This window comes from Mesoplodon mirus (genome assembly GCF_964341445.2).
Source record: "Mesoplodon mirus genome assembly, chromosome: 3".
NCBI classification, from domain to species: Eukaryota; Metazoa; Chordata; class Mammalia; order Artiodactyla; family Ziphiidae; genus Mesoplodon; species Mesoplodon mirus.
This window is the reverse complement of record NC_138978.1, coordinates 86570126-86588561: the sequence shown is the minus strand read 5'-3', so window position 1 is coordinate 86588561 and position 18436 is coordinate 86570126. Positions and strand designations below refer to the sequence as shown.

The 18436-nt window shown below is 41.2% G+C and overlaps 1 long non-coding RNA gene across 1 annotated transcript in view; it reads left to right on the top strand.

Moving 5' to 3' along the window:
- LOC309801115 overlaps positions 1 to 18436 on the top strand; it is a 56643-nt gene that overhangs the window by 19466 nt on the left and 18741 nt on the right. The gene's annotated exons all lie outside the window — the stretch shown is intronic.

Genomic DNA, 18436 nt, shown 5'->3' with positions numbered 1-18436 from the left:
AAAGACTTTACTGACTAAATGCCATGTCTGTATAGGGGCAACAGCAAGGCTATTGAGGTGAACAAATGAAGCTTCATCAGGGGTTCAGTATCCTTCTGTAGTATTACCTAAGAATGTTGCCATCTTATATTTCTGAAGCACTTTATAGTTTACAAAGAACGTTTGGAATTCCTTTTCTCATTTGATCTTGCCTTGGCTTTAGTCAAGGATGCCTGCTCAGTTAGAAATGTGTTCAGTGAGTATGTGCACAGCTGGAGAATGTGACCCAACACATGCCACCTTGGCCTGTAAGCTGGAGTTTTAAAGAGGCAGAATCATATTGATGAGCTGGTGCCGGTATTATGCACCATTCAGCTGGACATTAATTTCTGACAGAGAGGGTCATAACTGGGAAAAACTGCAGATTTTACTGGCTACTCTTTTTTATGTTATTAGAGGCTTTTTCCCTCTTGAATTTTATAAGCACAATGTGTCTTTTAAAACAATTAAAAAATAATATAGAGCCCTGGGATTTGATGTAAAATTGCATATTCGTGACTGCAGTGGCACTGGTTTTCAACTACCCTGTAACAAGGAAAGCAAACCCAACTGGAAAGGAGGCAGAGGTGTTTCTCTGCCACATCGCAGGCATATGAAATGAGGTTCTTAATTGAATACCAGGAATGATATAACTTGGAAATTTAACCAAAGATATTTTCCATCAGTGTAAAAAGACCATTTTAAAACACTTTATTCATTTTTCAGATCTCTTTCTTCCTTTCCCAACGTCACATTTATAGTCTGGTAGAGGGACAGAATTGGAAAATTATCTATATATAAAAAAATGAAATTTAAGATATGAAAATTCTGCAATTCTGGTAAATTTTATGCTCACTCTTTCATTGATCTAAATAGAGTATTCTAAAAATATTACCCATATAGGGGACACATTTTTTTTTCACATCTTTATTGGAGTATAATTGCTTTACGGTGGTGGGGGACACTTTTATATACATATTTTTGTTTAGAAATTGTGAGCTATTGAAAAGTGAAAATGACCTTGACTATTGTACTTATTTATTTATAGAAATAATAGCCTTTTAATATCTGGATTCAGATATCTTCTCTACTAATCACATAACTTCCATAAATTTCAAAACAAGGATTTGGATTGAATGAAAACAGGAAGCTGGTGCTGCCTATGTGCCCCCTGTATTTGTGTTCATATGGAATCTTTATGCAATATTCTGACTTGGCTTTAATCTATAATTCCTGGCTATTATTTCAGTTGCAACTATAATTTTTAGATTAATGGTTATAATTTTGGTAAGGTATACATGAAAAGTTTTATGTTCATGCTTGAAAGGAGGATCATTAAACATTTATTATTACCACTCAAATTACTTGTTGTGTGCTATATAACAGTTACCCATTATCATCTCACTAGTTTAGGTTCAGCAGCAAGTGAACAGCAATATATAGCTCATATCAGTAGAGTAATTTTTGTTGGGGAACAGAGAGAGAAATGATTTTAAAACCCATTTGACATATTTATGTTGACAAATTATTTAAAGGAATTACTGCTTTGTCAATAAACATGTTTGTATATTGGAATAGGATTGTGTTTGGATTTACTTCTAGCTGTTTAATTATTCTATGATTGTGAAAAACAGTGCTTATTCATATGGTTATGAGTAAAAAAGTAGAAAATACAAAGGTTGAGGTGTTTTAGTCTTTTGCAGACACCTAACCTTGCCAAGAAAAAACACTTTTCATTTTTGTAAGCAGGCATTGTAATCTTGCTTTTTCAATGAAGCTAGATTGTGTAATTTGTTAGTTTTCCCCATCTGATAACAAATTATTCTTAAGGAAAAAAAAGTAAAAGAAGAGATGGAGGGCTTCCCTGGTGGCGCAGTGGTTGGGAGTCCGCCTGCCAATGCAGGGGACACGGGTTCGTGCCCCGGTCCGGGAGGATCCCACGTGCCGCGGAGCGGCTGGGCCCGTGAGCCATGGCCGCTGAGCGGGGGCGTCCGGAGCCTGTGCTCCGCGGCGGGAGAGGCCACAGCAGTGAGAGGCCCGCATACCACAAAAAAAAAAAAAAAAAAAAAAAAAGACATATCCACATTTGTATCAGGACAATCAACAGCCAGATCCCAGATCAGTTTAAAAAAAAAAAAAAAAAAAGAGATGGATTTTTATAAATGTTGTGGGTGAACATACATAGAGATGTCTCCAACTCATTTTGGAAAGATGTGAAGTGAGAATTAATAAATATAAATATATTTTAGTGTAAAAAACATTTTGCTTTTTTCTTTCAAATACCTTGGTATGCCAGTTCACTTATGTGAAGACATTAGGACAACCACATGGTTCTTTTGATCACATATATGAATCATTCCATAATCCTCAGTAATTTAAATTGGTCCTTTATCCATAGAAAGAAAACCCCATAAATTTGATTCTGATCTCACCTAACTTTAGAGCTTTCTGTCTTAAAGAGTCAAACTGTAGCTGATGAAGACATTTTGCATTTTTCCACCTCGCATCTGGCTTCATAATGATGGTTTATTCTATTTTACTTAATATTTTTTTTCTGCACAGAGGAGAGGAAAAACATATAGGTCCATGAATCAATCTAGATAATGGGGAAGGCTGAATGTAATAAATAATACAGTAACAACCCTAAACTAATGAGCTGTTGCTAAGGTACATTTTATAGGCTCATCCTCTATATAAAAAGTCACTAATAACCCCTTGGTGTAATCAGATGATAAAGCTTTGCCATAAGGCAACACCTGTGCAATTAGAACTGCAGATTCTTTTGCACGTTTCATTAATTTCAGGATTTTGTAAAGGCGCAATGACGACACTAATAATCTAGTCTACTTGACTCCATGTCTACCAGAAACAGTGTCTAATTAGATAAAGGTAATTAATTAGAGATAAATGGAGCTAATCTGGCTCAGTTAACACTAATTCTCTGAATTAAGACATTTTGGGACACCTACTGTCCCGCTGACTTTGATATTTTGCATTAAGATTAGGTTCTAGAGGAATCGGAAAATACTGGCATTTGAGAATTGAGCAGTCTTTTGATGGCACATTTAGGCATCTGAAGCTGAAGGAGAGTTTACTTTCATATTGTGCTATTTCACCACCTTTCTATTGCTGCTTGAAGAATTCACTTTGTAGTTATTCCAATCTGTGTTAGTCTCCATATAAATGTTAATAACCTTTGCTATCATTTTTATTATCTGTCTAGCCCACCAGTGGAAGAAAATTGCAAGTTGTTCCCTCTTAAGTAAAGACTTAATTGTTACATTAAGGAAATGTCAAGACTCATCAGCCTATATCTTAAAAATTCCAATTCTTTAAAGAGAACAAACCTCTGCTTTGCCGTGTTGGGCTGAAGATTCAGTGATGTGAGGGGAAGAGCATGGACTTTGAAGTCGAAAGACCTGAATTCATATTTCTGCTCTCTTACTAAATGAGTGATCTTAGGAAGATGCTTAACTTTCCTGAGTTCCTTTGATTGTAAAATGGAAATAATACTAACTTTACAGGGTTGTCATGAGCATTGAATGACATAAAGATTGGTAATTATACCTGTTAGGCTGAGAATGAACACATAACCTAGCACCATATCTTGATTGACTGTAAGATTAAGTGTCAAAAATGTTACATTTTCAGGACTTCCCTGCTGGTCCAGCAGTAAAGAATCTGCCTCCCAGTGCAGGGGATGCGGGTTCAATCCCTGCTCAGGGAACTAAGATCCCACATGCCACAGGGCAACTAAGCCGTCACACCACAACTACCGAGCTCACGCTCCTCAACTAGAGAGCCTGCGTGCCGCAAACTACAGAGTCCACGCGCTCTGGAACCTGTGCGCCACAACTAGAGAAGAGAAAATCCACGCACCACAACCAGAGAGAAGCCTGCACACTGCAACGAAAGATCCCGCAGGCCTCAACGAAGATCCCGCGTGCCGCAACTAAGACCTGATGCAGCCAAAAAAAGTTGCATTTTCATCTTGACCCCATGATAATCTTTGGGCTATATTTATACATTCAGCAAGGGAGAGACGAAGAATTTTCTCCCAAATAGTGAAATTAGGAAACAATCCTCCAAATTCTTTATCTGTCTTGGTTTTTTATACTGCTGTAATTAGCCCTCTTGGCAGGTTGTTCCACCGTCCACAAGGAATGGACAGTTTGCCCCTTAATTGAACTCTGGGATGTATGTAGCTTAATATGAAGTGGATGTTTGAATCTTTCTTCTATAATTTCTCTAGGCTATGCCCTTTCTTCTTTCTGGTCTCTGTCCTCATGTTTCTGGTCTACTCCTAGATTGCTCTAATAGTCTCCTAATATCCCTGCTTTCATTTCTTTCTCCTATAATTCAATGTCCTGTAATTTACTGTCACCAACTTAACCTTCCTCACAGAGCACTTTCCTCATTCTCTCTCTTGTCAAGATCGTAAGAAGATTCCTCGTTAAACTGATACTATATCATGCAGGCAGTCATAGCATCTATATCTGGTCCATATTATGTATCCAGCCTATCTCCTGCCCTCCCTTGCCAGTGATGCCTTTTATTCCAGGCAAGCCAGGCTTACTGTTCTTCACCACTCTTATCTTTCCTTTTACGCTCTTGTCTCTGCCTGAAAACCTCTCTCCTCTTCTTTCAAGACATTTCAAATCCCGCATTTCCCCTGAGGCCTACCTTGACAACTCTGGCCTACCAAGAGCATTCTCATGTCTGGAGGCCCATGGCAGCTCTTGATGGCACCACACTGATGAGATGTCTTAGGTCAGGAACCGTATCCTATTCTCCTTGTGTGCAAGGCAAACCTTGCCCGCCATCCTCTTCCCCCAACCTTTACACGGTGCGACCCTCCAGGGAACACAGAACAAAACAATATACATGTAACTTATCTGTGAGGTGTGGCTTGGCCTGGGCCTTGGCTAGTCAGGTCTACATGACTTCTGAAGTAACCCTGGGGCTCTTTGCCCACTTTGGGTTTGGTTCAGCCCTGTGTTGAGCCTTCCTGTTTGGAGAAAAGATTACCTTGATGAGAGGCCTGACTGCAGTCCCTCAGGTTTTGTGTCTAGCTTGTGAGGTATTAGGATTTTATAACACGCGATGAGGGAATGCCAGGAAGTGACTTTTAGTATTTCATGACAATTAGAACATCTAGCAAGCAGTGATACTCCTTCTCCAGCAAACATTTCAGAAAAGGATGAGTGAGCATGGGCTGGATTAGCATTCATTAGAGACCTTTAATGGAGCTTCCTGGTGAATTCTCTATGTAGGGGATTTTCCATGGAGAGGAGAGTCCATGCCAAAGAAATTAAAACTTGTATGCATTAGATGCCCAGGTTGACTGATTGTGGTTGTTGATTCTGAGCTTAGCTGTGTGATACGCTTTGCCCAATGAGACAGAGCAAACATGTAACAGACACAGACTTAAAAAATGCTTGGGTACCAGAGCTTGCTCTCTGGCGGCTCTTGGAAACCTGAGCAGCCCTGTGAATGAGCCCAGGCTAGCCAGCTAGATTGTGACCGACATGTGGTCTAGTATCTCTCTTTCCCCAGCCAAGAGTCAGCCAACCCCAGGAGTCAAATGGCTTAGCTGACAGCGACTGATTACAGACACACATGTTGAGTCCAGTTGAGACCAGCACAACGATGCACAGAATTGAACTAAATAGTTATTGAATTAAACCTTACGTTTCAGGGTCATTCAATACACAGCAATAGATAACTGACACATGGGTGTAGGCTATTTCACTGCCTCAACTCAGAAGAAACCCAGCGGACATAAAATGTTTGATCTCCAGTCTTGGAAGATATATATACAGAAGCATGATGGTACCTTCAAGAGACATAGAGAAACAAAGAAGCCATCTCAGTCTTAGGAAGTAAGAAAATGGGTTCAGTTTTTGTCATTTGGGGTTGGTACAGATCAAAGCTCAAGTCAAGACTTCTAGAGAGGTGTTAGTTAGGCTGGAGTTGAAGATCTGTATGCGAGGAACAGCTGAAGTTATAGGATAGGATGAGAATGCAGAGAAAGACAGGCTGGGGACAAAAATTGGTGGGATTCCTACTGTTAATAGCCTGCTTGGAAAGAGACAAAGGAGTCAGAGAAGGAGTGCCAGAGTCAGGAAGCCCAGAATTGTGCAGTGGAAGCTCAGGCTGGGAGAACTTCAAGAAAGAATGAGTGGTCAGCAGAACCAGTTACTAGAAAGGGCAAGCATGGCAATAATAACGACTGATAGTTGAAGCATAGTTTATAGTTTACAAAGCCCATTTTCATCTCATCTCAATCTAGTGTTATAGGTAGATTCAGGACCATTATCACACCCATTTTGTAGATGACAAAACAGGCACAGAGCCATTAAGTACTTTACAAATATTACCCATCTGGTAAGATGGCAAATTCCCAGTGTCTTAAAATGCATCCTGAGAGACCACTGGAACTGTAGTTGAATCCGGCAAGAGGAAAATCAGCAGCAGACTTGAAAGAAGCAGTTTCAGAAGAGCTGGGGGTAGGGAGGATAGTAGTTGGGTAGGATCAAGATTGCATGGAGATGATGTAGAGGGTATGAGAGGTAAGGAACAGAACACTGTTGACTTGATAGGAACTTGAGGGGATGCCAGGTTTGAAAGTAAGGGAAGGGTAACAAAAATGAGTTTGCAGATAGTGGGAGAGGGAGAAGTGGAACATCAAAGCAAGAGAGAAAATTTAAAAAGGGAAAACAAAAAGAACAAAAATAAAGAGAAAGTAAATGAGAAAAAATTTTAAAGCAGTTCCTGAAGGTATAAATGCCGGTATCTCTAGGTGAGCACAGGTGAAGAAAGGGCTTAGATTCAGGAGGGGCTGAGAGACTGGTGGGAAGGAGAAGAGAGGGAGATGACAGGCAGAGATTTTTAAGGTAGAAAGGAGGGAATCTTCAAATCCTGAGATAACTTTCACTCCAGGAAGAGCCGTTTGCCATCTCAGGGAGTGACATGCATCTACCTCTATGATGAGACAATTGAAAGATGTCTGGAACTGCCTTCAGGAAGCAAATTGTCCTTCCCAGCAGAGATATTTAATCTTGTGATGGAAAAAAGAGTTTGCTTAGGATAAGGCCCCTGCATGACTACTGTGTGTGTGTGCGTGCTTGTGCTCATGTGCGTGTGTGCACACTGGGCAAGAGCGAGGAAGTCTGGGATCTGAGGAAGTAAGGGGCATCAAACTAGTAACTTAGTCACTGCTTTGCCTGGGACCCAGGGAGGTCCTGAGAGGTGAGCAGATGCCCTCTAACATGGAGGAGGGCCTGATGAAAAACACCTTCTTACCCAGTTCTTGGAAGTTTATCATCATGACTGCCTTCCAGTGACTCAAGGCTTCTGTTTACTGCTTCAAGACAGGTGCTTCTGGGAGGAATAACCCACTACATCTTAGGGTTTCCTGGACTTCCTAAGAACAACTTTTGTTATGTGATGAGGATGAGGACAGATGGGGAAAAGCTTGCCTCTGGATGTAAACAGAAGATAGAAAGAGAACAGAAATCACCCAAGCCTACTACATTCTTCACATCCTACTGCTCCTGCAAGAAGTTCTGTGCATGCTCCCAAATCTCTCACCTTAATCCCCCATACCAGCATAATCACAACTACTCTCTCCAGATGCCTCTGCAAGGTGCCTGGTACATCGCTGGTGCTCAGTAAATATATGGATGAATGAATGAATAGCTTCTCAACTGTTCTGTTCATTCATATGTGGTCCCTGCAGCCCATTTGTCAGCATGCTGCTTTCCTAATAATCCTTCTAAAGCCCAGTTTGATCTATTTAAAATCTTTCATGGCACCATGTTACAGGATCAAGTCCAAACTACTTAGCTTGGAATACAAGGTCCTTCGTGATCCAACTCCTACAGCCTCTCCCCTACCCAATCTGGCATCTCACAGAAAGTCCCACGTGTGCAGGTGCACATTGACACACACCCCCAGACTCAATCCAACCAGACTGAACTGCTTCTAGGTCCATGTTCGATATCTGAGATGTTTACACTATACGTTGTCTGAGTTGTTCCTTCCTGGAACACTCTACCCTATCATGTGTCCACCTGGTAAGCGTCTACATGTCCTGTCAAGGTCAGTTTAAATGACTCCCTCCTCAATGAAGCTTTCATGAGATCCTAAACTGAGGTACCCATTTCTTATAATTGCCCTCCCTGTATCTACCTCTGTAATTGTACCAGTCACAACTGAATGGCATTTATTTGTGGGCATGAATATCTCTCCACCATTGATATCTTATCATCATGACTACTTCTATCTTGTCATTATGTCTTCATACCAGGCATCTAATATACTCTTAATAAATGTTTAATTGAGAATTTAGACTGAGACTGCTTAAGGCCAGATTCCTTTTCTTCTCCCCTTTTTCAAAAAATTTTACCAGTATAGCATTATCTCAGTTACTTTCTTTGTAAAATAAGAGCATAAGTAAAACAATGAGTCCTTTTTAAATTGCCTTGCTGAACATCTGGCCCCAGAGCAAAACCCTCCAAAGGGCCATCCACTTCCACTCTCTGCCTCTGGAAATGCCCTCAAGCCACATGTCTAGTGCCTGGGAGGGTGCAGCAGGTACCTGCACCCTTCCCCCTGCAGAGGCTGTTGGGCAGAAGGCAGCCTTTGTGTCTCCCAGGAGTGTGCTCTGACATTTATTTGCATCTGGCCTTGGAGGGGCAGGCAAGTGAGGCCCACTAGAAAAATGCACAGTAACTATGAGGCTCCTACCCATGACATCATTTCTGCTTCGCCTTGTCTTGGAGGCTTTTGTTCGCTGTTCGCTTCCATTATTTCCAGGTGGGCTTCTTTGTGATGTAAGTTCAGTCTATTATCTGGCTTACATCCAGAGAGTTTACAGACACAACTGTTTTCTAAAGCAGCCTAACGAGATGTCCCCAGAATAGAATCTCTGTCCTTAAAGACAGGAGTAAGTTTTCCATTCTCCTCTAGGTTTCCTAAGAAGCTAGAAGGCTGGCTTTGATGTGACCTACATAGTCTAGTGCCTCTTTAGAAAGGAGTGCTCACTCTCCACATTATTCATAGAGACAGTCAGCTTTTCAAATGGGACACTGAAGCAAAACAAATAGCACAGGGGTAGACAAATGTCAGCAACCACTGCCGTCAGCCTCGCAAGATCAAGTTCTGAATTCTCTTCCACGGGGCAACTTAATCCCTCTTACATCTGAGAGTGAAGTTACCGAAGGGAGCAGAATCCTAGCTACCTAATCAAACTGTGCTAGGAGCCGAAGCCACTGCTTCCTGGATGATTTCCACAGAACCAGGTTCTTTCATCCATCCTAGTACAGACATGTGCTTCAGTGAGCAGCAAGTGTCTTTCCCATTGGGGTGGACTGACATTATCAAGGGCCAAGTTTTAAAGGCCAGAAAATGCCTGAATCTTGAAACCTGCTGAGACAACTGAGTCAAGGCCCCAAACACTGGATTAGGGCTCAAACGACCTTTTGGTTTGGGTTTAACAATTTTTTTTGTCATGCCCTGTCAATTATCATAAAGGACCCATGACTCAGTTATATCTTATTACGAAGTGAATATTCCTATTGAGCTATTGGTTATTTAACAAGCCACACACATCTGGCAGAAACAAAGGGTTTATCTGAAATATTTCTTCACGGGGAAAAAATATATTCTCTTTCTAGCATGCTGAAAGAGTTCACATAAGTATTCTTCTCATAGGCCGGCCAAGGAAGGGAAAGCATTGTTGTGAGAGAAATTTAACTGCATTGCAGTTGCCAAATATTTAATACTTTAAAGAGGAAGTTCTAAAATTTAATAGTTGATTTTATTATTATTCTTTGGATATAATTAACTAGGGATGCACTTTAAACTGCTCTGTTCTGGCTATTGAAGTGGATTTTATGGTTTACACTGGGGGAAAATAAAATTCGGTCAGACCACGGGCTGCTCCCTTGGTGCGTATTATTAGAGTCTTCTTAGAGACAAGCAAGCAATTTTGCTGTCATTGGTCTTGTTCAAATAGAGTATGTTTACCTATGCAATACTCTTGGGAAAGGGTGTCAAAAAAGGATCACCAGCTAGTGGCTGACATAGCTCCTGCATACATGTCAAAAAAGCTCCTCAAATAGCAAATGAACACATATATTTCATTTTTTATGTGGCTGATAAAATGTTATATCATTAAGTGAAAAGAACATATTTGTCCCATCCAAGTTCAGTTTAGACCTCACTTTCACTTCTAATACAAATGAGGGCCCTGCGGCTCCACAGAGCATGCTCTATAGACACCAAACAGCTGTTCAGGACTCAAGGGAAAGCAGGTCTTTACACACTGAACGCCAACTCTTTAATGGGCTGTCGGGCATATTTCCCATCAGTTCCCAGATATTGAAGTACTAAGTGGGCTACACTGAAAGCTGAGTCTTTCTGAATGTTTAACTTCATATTGTTATATTTCAAACGCCAAATTCTCCTCTCTGCTCCATCAAATCTATGCGTCCATTCACTCGTTTATTCAACAAATAAATATTGAACAACAAATGACAAGTATGCAACAGGCACTAATCTGGGCTCTTGCAAAACAGTGTACAAAACAAACAAGGCGCCTGCCCTCAAGGAACTTACAATCTTGTGAGGATGATAAATGAATAAGGAAGCAAAAAACCTGATCACATATCAGAAATGCTATGGAGAGAGATTTAGTGCTGAAGTCAGAACTTCAGCGCTAAATCTTGGTTTTCTTATGTATAGGTTGTAAATAATGAGACTTACTATATAGAGTTTGAAGATTAAATGAAACAAGACAGTGTAGATACATTTCTTAATGCTGTGCTCAGTATGAGGCAGGAGATCAATCATATAATTGAATACATGGGGAGGGTCTGTGGTGTGTTTGTCAGTGACTTGAAGATCGGGTAAGGGTTCCCCAGGGCTGAAATTCAGCCTTCACATTTTAAGGCCATGTCATAGAGAACTAGGAACTAGTCATTCTTGCCATTTATTTGGAAGCATAAGCATGACAGTTTACCAATTAGTTTCTCCTGAAGTATTCACCTGATGTTTTGCTTACAAATTCTTTCAGCTCCTTTGAATGGCATAGTTGTCCTTGGGGGCCTTTTCAAGAAACCTCTCACAGTAGAGACGTACCCTCTCACTCCAGTTTTATTGGAAGTGTAGATTCTTTTTTTTTTTTTTTTTTTTTTTTTTTTTTGCGGTATGCGGGCCTCTCACTGTTGTGGCCTCTCCCGTTGTGGAGCACAGGCTCCGGACGCGCAGGCTCAGCGGCCATGGCTCATGGGCCCAGCCGCTCCGCGGCATGTGGCATCTTCCCAGACTGGGGCACGAACCCATGTCTCCTGCATCGGCAGGTGGACTCTCAACCACTGCGCCACCAGGGAAGCCCGTAGATTCTTTTATAAAGCACCTGATTCCTAGGGTTCTTTTTCACCTCCTGAGATCTAGAGAGATCCTTGACTTAGGATATCCTACTTACCAGAGATTTATTAACCATTTGTTATGCACCCAAATTTAATTTAATCCTTAAACAGCCTTGTGTGGTGTGTATTATCATTTGCATTTTTAAAAGATGAAGAAACAGGAGCTCAAGAAGGCTAAGTAGGTTGTTCAGGGTTATAAATCTAAAAAGTGATATAGACAGAATTATTTTATTAATCCATTTATTGAGTACCTGCTATGTTCCAGGCCTATCCTGGGGTGGGTGGTAATGATATACCATTGAAGGAAACATTTGGGGAAAATGGACAGTTAAATAAGAAGTGTGAGGACGCTGTGAAGGAGGGACAGAGGAGAGAGGGAACATGTGACAGGGGGACCTACAATTGTAGGCTTTGTGAAGAACACCTTTGAGATTCAAAGGGTGATGTAGGCAAAAGAGTGGGGCAATGCGTGGTCATAGGCTGGGGGACAGACTGTCCTAGGCAGGTGGATCAGCATGTACAAAAGCCCCGAGGCAGAAAAGAAATGATGTGTCTTCAAGGAACTGCAAAAAGGTAATTGTGCTTGGACTTTAAAGACCCAGGGAGACTGACATAAGATGAAGATGTTGAGGAAGGTTAGGGACCAAATCACACAGGAGCTGGTTGGCTTCGTTAGGGGTATGGACTTTATCCTAATCTCAGTAAGAAGTCATTAAAGGACTTTAAGCTGGGAAGTGATTTATCTCATTTGAAGTTTTTTAAAAGATCATGCTGACTGCTCATGGAGAATGGAGTGAGAAGGGGGACAACTGAAAATCAGGAAGACTAATTAGGAGACTGTTGCAATAGTCTAGATAGAAAATAATGGTAGTTGAGGGTGGTGGAGACAGAGAGCAGTGAATGGATTCAAGAGATTTTAAAGAGGTAGACCTTTTGATTGGATCATTTGGGATGCTTGCAATTTCAACTAATAGAAACTGACTTAGAGAATAGAATGAATTTATTGGCTTTTGTAACTGTAATATGCGGAGGTGGGGCTCGGTTCAGGTGAAGCTCAATGAATTCTCTCTGGGATTGGTTTCTGTTTGACTCTCTGCTTTACCTTCTGCCGTATATGCTTTACCATAAGGGGACTACCCTTATGCTCCCGAGGTGGCTGCCAGCAGTTCCAAGGCTACATGCTTCTTTTACATCCTGTTTGGAAAAGAGAGTATCTTTCTTCCAGCATTCCCAGCAAACATCTCAAGTCTCACTCTGATTGGACCAACTTAAGTCTCATGTACATTTCAGAACCAGTTATTGGGACTCATTCAGGAGATGGAAGGCTCTGACTGACTGAGCCTGAGTCATGAGCTCTGCCCCTAGAGCTGTGGGGTCAGCTTTCCTGAAATCATGTGGTTCAGCAAATGGAAATGGAGACTGTTGAGAAGGGAGAAGGGGGGAATATATGCTGGGAGCCAGTTAAGGTCTTCTCTGTTAATGGGTTGAAAGTCAGGTTTTAGGGAAATGAGGGTCAAGGATGCACTCTGGTCATATTGCTCATTTAGATGGGGAGCAAGAGAGGAGGCAGGTTTGTGGAGGAAGATGAGTTCAGGTGTGGTCGCAGTGCCTGAGAGACATCCAAACAGAGATGTCCGTCAGGAAGTTGGATGGGCCAGACTGTAGCTCAGAAAGGTGGTCCTGGCTGAAGACAGAATGAATGACCTGTTGTTGTGTGTTGTTGACTGACCTGATCCCAAATCTTGTGACCTTAATCTGAAGGCGTATTTTACATTATTTTTGAAATCTGTTTGATTCCCACAGCAACTTTCAGTGCAGGGAATGTTTAATCACATAGTAGTTATATATTATATATATTCTTTTAATGCTTACACCTATTGCTTTCCCATTTTATAGAGGTGAAAACTGAGGCATAGAAAGGTTACATGGAAGCTCATAGTGCTAATGAAGAGTAGCCAAGAAAGTCTGGCTCCAGAGCCCTTAATCTCTGTGCATACTATTCTGCTCTAGCTGTGGAAACAGGAGGGGGATGGCTAACATGATCACTTAGTCAGTCAGGTTCTTACACGAAGCAATGTGGTTGCTCCTCAATTCCCCCTGGTATGCTGGTCTTTGGAACTGGACTGCTTCTGAGGGGGCACGGCCCTAGAGGTGAGCATTCCAGTTTGTGGTGATCATCTTGGACCCCAGCATGTCAAGTGGGGATAGGAGCCTTCATTGTCAGAGACGTGAAACAGCTGAGCAAACCAAATGACATGAAGGTTTTTAAAATGAGGGTATTATGATAGGGGATTCTGGGTCTCTAGAACCTTCTTTTGCCCCATTCTTGCTAAATCCTCATTCTTCTAAACCACTTTTCGTCGTTTTTTTTTTTGCGGTACGTGGGCCTCTCACTGTTGTGGCCTCTCCCGTTGCGGAGCACGGGCTCCGGATGCGCAGGCTCAGCGGCCATGGCTCACGGGCCCAGCCGCTCCGCGGCATGTGGGATCCTCCCGGACCAGGGCATGAACCCGCGTCCCCTGCATCGGCAGGCGGACTCTCAACCACTGCGCCACCAGGGAAGCCCTTCTAAACCACTTTTGACAGCACAACAGAACTGGGAAAGGCTGAAGTGAGAGTGTATGCTTCTCTGACTTTTTCCTTAAGCAACATAGAAATGATAGTTCTTTTCTGTCACTTCTTATTTTCTGTGCCTCTTTGTTCCCTTTAGAATGGATAATTAAGAACTAAGGATAAATCCTCTTTTTTGTTTAAAAACTTTTTTCTACCAAAGCATAATATCCATAGTTTTTCCTCCACGATGAATGATATAAACAAGCAAGCGGAAAACAATCCCACACCGTGTATTGAATAAGCAAACCTCTGAACCACCCACATTATTTAGTGAGAGGATTTTCTTTCCCCTGAATCAGATGTTGATCATAATGGTCAAAATAATCCTTGGCACTTTCTCTACGCTTGCTCATTATCATTCAATATGTTCAACAGAATTATTAAATTTAAAATAATATGGTGCACCTGGTTGAGATGACGGTGAGAGATTTGGCTTCCTGTCTGTTCGTTAAGGATGAATTCAGCCCAAGGGTGTACTATGAACTTGGCAAATAGCATTATAATAGTGAGAGAATATTGCCTATTGGGTAGCAGGAGTTGATGATTAAATTTAAGTGTGTACTGTCCACATAAAACAAATAATGCTCTTTTTTTTAAACTTTTACTGTGAACATTCATCACCGATGCCGAAGATGCGCAGTTGCTAATTATTGTGTTTTTAACTTGTAATATACTGTAAATTTTATATAATACTACTGTGACCTTATACAGAATAGAAGAGATGACAGGAGGCCTATAATTATTGTATGGGGAAGAAATGCCTGTAATTATCTACTATTTTTAGGACCAGCGTGCATGGCCTCTTAATTTACATAAGCTTTAGACATTCACACATTTTCTGTCTTTGCTTGTGGATGATAAATTTTGCTCAAGTGAAATCAGAAGACATACCGGTAGGTGAGGAGTTGGCCGACTGGGAGCTTGATTACAATGAACAACACAAGCTTTGGTGCCAGCTAAAAAAAGGGGGCGTTTATTTGGATGGGATTTGTTTAAGGCAAGATTCAAAACATTAAAAAAAAAAATACACCATATTACTATATTGGGCCTGATAACGTGTGATTATTTTTTAGAGAACTGGTTAAATTATCTTGTGGAAAAGCATTAACCTAACAAAGAGAAAACCTCTAGGATATTTATCACATGGAGGGTGATTATGACAGCATGTTCTTATTAGAGATGAATATTTTGTGCTCATTAAGGTTACCCCCTTGAGTGCTCAAGGATGCAAAGTGTATTGGTGAAGTACTATAGTTCTATTGTCCTGTGACCAGTTGCTGTTGGCCGGGAGGGTTTCATTCCAAATTAAGGGGCCTCTCTAAAAGACCCAGCCCTGGCAGGGCCTGTATTTGAGTCACTGGGCAAATGGAAGGGACTGGGAAGTTTTCAATTCAAACACTCCAGGGATTTATCTGCAAGAATTGAGAGTGGTATCAAGAACCCTCTGGTCTCCCAGTGAGGGATAGCAGGTGGGAAGGGCGTGGATGGACTTGGTCCCTGAGAAGCCCCACTTGAAGGAAATACAATACAGGAGATTCTACACCAAAACAATAGGCAAACTCAAACTCAACTCCCTACTTTATGAAGGGATTTTTCACTATAAAAATAATTTTTAATGATTTCCCCCAAAATAGCAAGTTTTCCTGAAGCACATAACAGGTAACTGTTTTGTCTTATTCACTTCTTAGAAAATGATTATGACTTTTATTAGCTTACTGGAAATTACACATATGCAATTACATTTAAAAGGCTGCATATGATGGTTAAAAAATATCATAAGAAAGATGAAACTTCACCCCAACCCCTCCCTTTCCCTCAAATTTTAAAATCTAAAGTATAGCAGAAAAGCAAGTTAAAAGTTTGATTGGTTGGTTTATTGGGATTTTAAATGACCATGTAATAGATAATCCAAATGATCAAGAGTTGGCAGGATGTTTAGGTATGCATCATGTCCAAGGGCTCAGAGCCCATAGTATTCCTAACTCTACCATACTCATGAGCTAGTCAGTCTAAGTCTTTGCAAAATATGTATCTTTAAAATACAAGGACTGGGACTTCCCTGGTGGCACAGTGGTTAAGAATCCGCCTGCCAATGTAGGGGACACGGGTTCGAGACCTGGTCCAGGAAGATCCCGCATGCCCCGGAGCAACTAAGCCCGTGTGCAACAACTACTGAGCTCGTGTGCTGCAACTACTGAAGCCTGTGCACCTAGAGACCATGCTCCTCAACAAGAGAAGCTACCGCAGTGAGAAGCCCGCGCACCACAACGAAGAGTAGCCCCCACTCGCTGCAACTAGAGAAAGCCCGCGCGCAGCAGCAAAGACCCAGCGCAGCCAAAAATAAATAAATAAATATTTTAAAAAATATAAAATAAAAGGACACTTAAAAAAATATAATCACAATACTACTATTACACCTAAAAAAAATTAACAATTCCCTAACACCATTAACTATCAAGTCAGTGTTCAGATTTCTCTGATTACTCATAATTTTTTCTGTCTTTGGTTTATTATTATTATTATTATTGCGTTTCATTTGTTTGAATCAGGATCCAGAGAAGGTTCATGTATTGCTTGGTGATTAAGTCTCTTAATCTATAGGCTCCTCTTCCCGTTTTTTTTCCCCCCTTGTAAATTATTTGTTATAGAAATCCATTCATTTGTCCTGTAGAGTTTCCATATACTGGACATCATTACTAATTGCATCCTTGTGGTACCATTTACCATATTCCTCTGTCCCCTGTGTTTCCTATGAGCCACTTGTTAGATCTAAAATTCAATTAAATTCAGATTTGAATTTTTGGCAAGACTGCTTTATAGATGGTATTGCGTTCTATCAGTAGGCACATAATGTCTACCTCTTTTTTTGTGTCTCTCTATTTGTGATGTTAGTAATTGTTGACTATCATAGTTTAAATCCATTATTTTATTGAGAATTGCAAAATGGTGATGATTCTATCATTTCATTACCATTTTTTAACTAGACTACTTCTATAGTAAGAAACATTTCTTCATCAACTGTTTGGTTACCCAGAATTTGACTGGTTTGACCAAAATTCCATTTGCAGGTTTCTCTTTCTTTGTGGAAAAAAATCTTGGAGTTTTGTAGATGTAGAAATCTTCGAGGGTTTTCAGTGAGTTGCTGGAGTGTAAACATCAGCCTAGTGAATAGGTCCCATCCACACACTCAGACAATCATATATTCTCCTTGGGGATGATGAATCTCAACCCCCTTCTAGCTTTATTTGCCATTATTTCAACCTTTGAAATGGCGACGATTGTTTCTTTGACCTATATTAGAGTTGCCTTTGTACCTGCCTATCCTTCTATTGGACGTAGATAACTTGAGGGCAAGGTGTCTGTCTGATTCTATTTTTTAAATCTTTCACATGCGATGCAGTACTTGACACATGGTAAGAATTCAGTAAATATATGTTGTCTAAGAGAATAAATGAATGGTGAAGTCTTGGGGAAAGCGTTGTTAGTGCCATGCTGTTGGGGGATCATTGGCAATATGGTCTGGTAGAAAGTATATTAGTCTGGGATTCAGCTGGACTCTGGCTCAAGTCAAAAGTCTTCAGCTGGGCTTCCCTGGTGGCGCAGTGGTGGAGAGTCCGCCTGCCAATGCAGGGGACATGGGTTCGTGCCCTGGTCCGGGAAGATCCCACATGCCACGGAGCGGCTGGACCCATGAGCCATGGCCGCTGAGCCTGTGTGTCCGGAGCCTGTGCTCCGCAACGGGAGAGGCCACAACAGTGAGAGGCCTGCGTACCGCAAAAAAAAAAAAAAAAAAGTCTTCAACTTTTTGTTATTAGTCAAAATGCCCCAGTTTCTGGTTTGTAAAATAACACCTACCTACCACTCTCACAAGGTTATTGTCAGGGTTAGCAATCCAGTAGGGAGCTGTGATTTAAGGGCCAGAACTTGGCAGCCAAACAGAGATCAGCATGCTCTGTCCCCACTATTTTCCTTTCTTCCCTGAGAAGTCATCTGTAAAATTACAGTAACAATACTTGCTTCTCTGGTCTTTGGTAAGAATTAAGGTATGTTAAGTAAACCATTAGTAAAAAATTGGGGTTATTTTTATGTGAAATTGCTTTGGTAAATTAGAAATACTGTGCAGATTAAAACATTAAAAGTTATGTTTCCCGTGGCCTTTATATTCTCAGTCTTTGGAACTGTCTTCCTCTTCAAGGTACTTTAGAAGTGATTAAAAAGATGGAATTGTTGTTTTAGTTCTCACCAACTGAGGCTCATCAGTGTCAGGCCAGGCTGGGTGACTTGCTTTCTCTGGCCCTGGCACTGGCTGGGAGCTGGCTGGAGGAAAGGCCCTGGATGAAAATGTCCTGGCAGCAAGAACATTAACACCC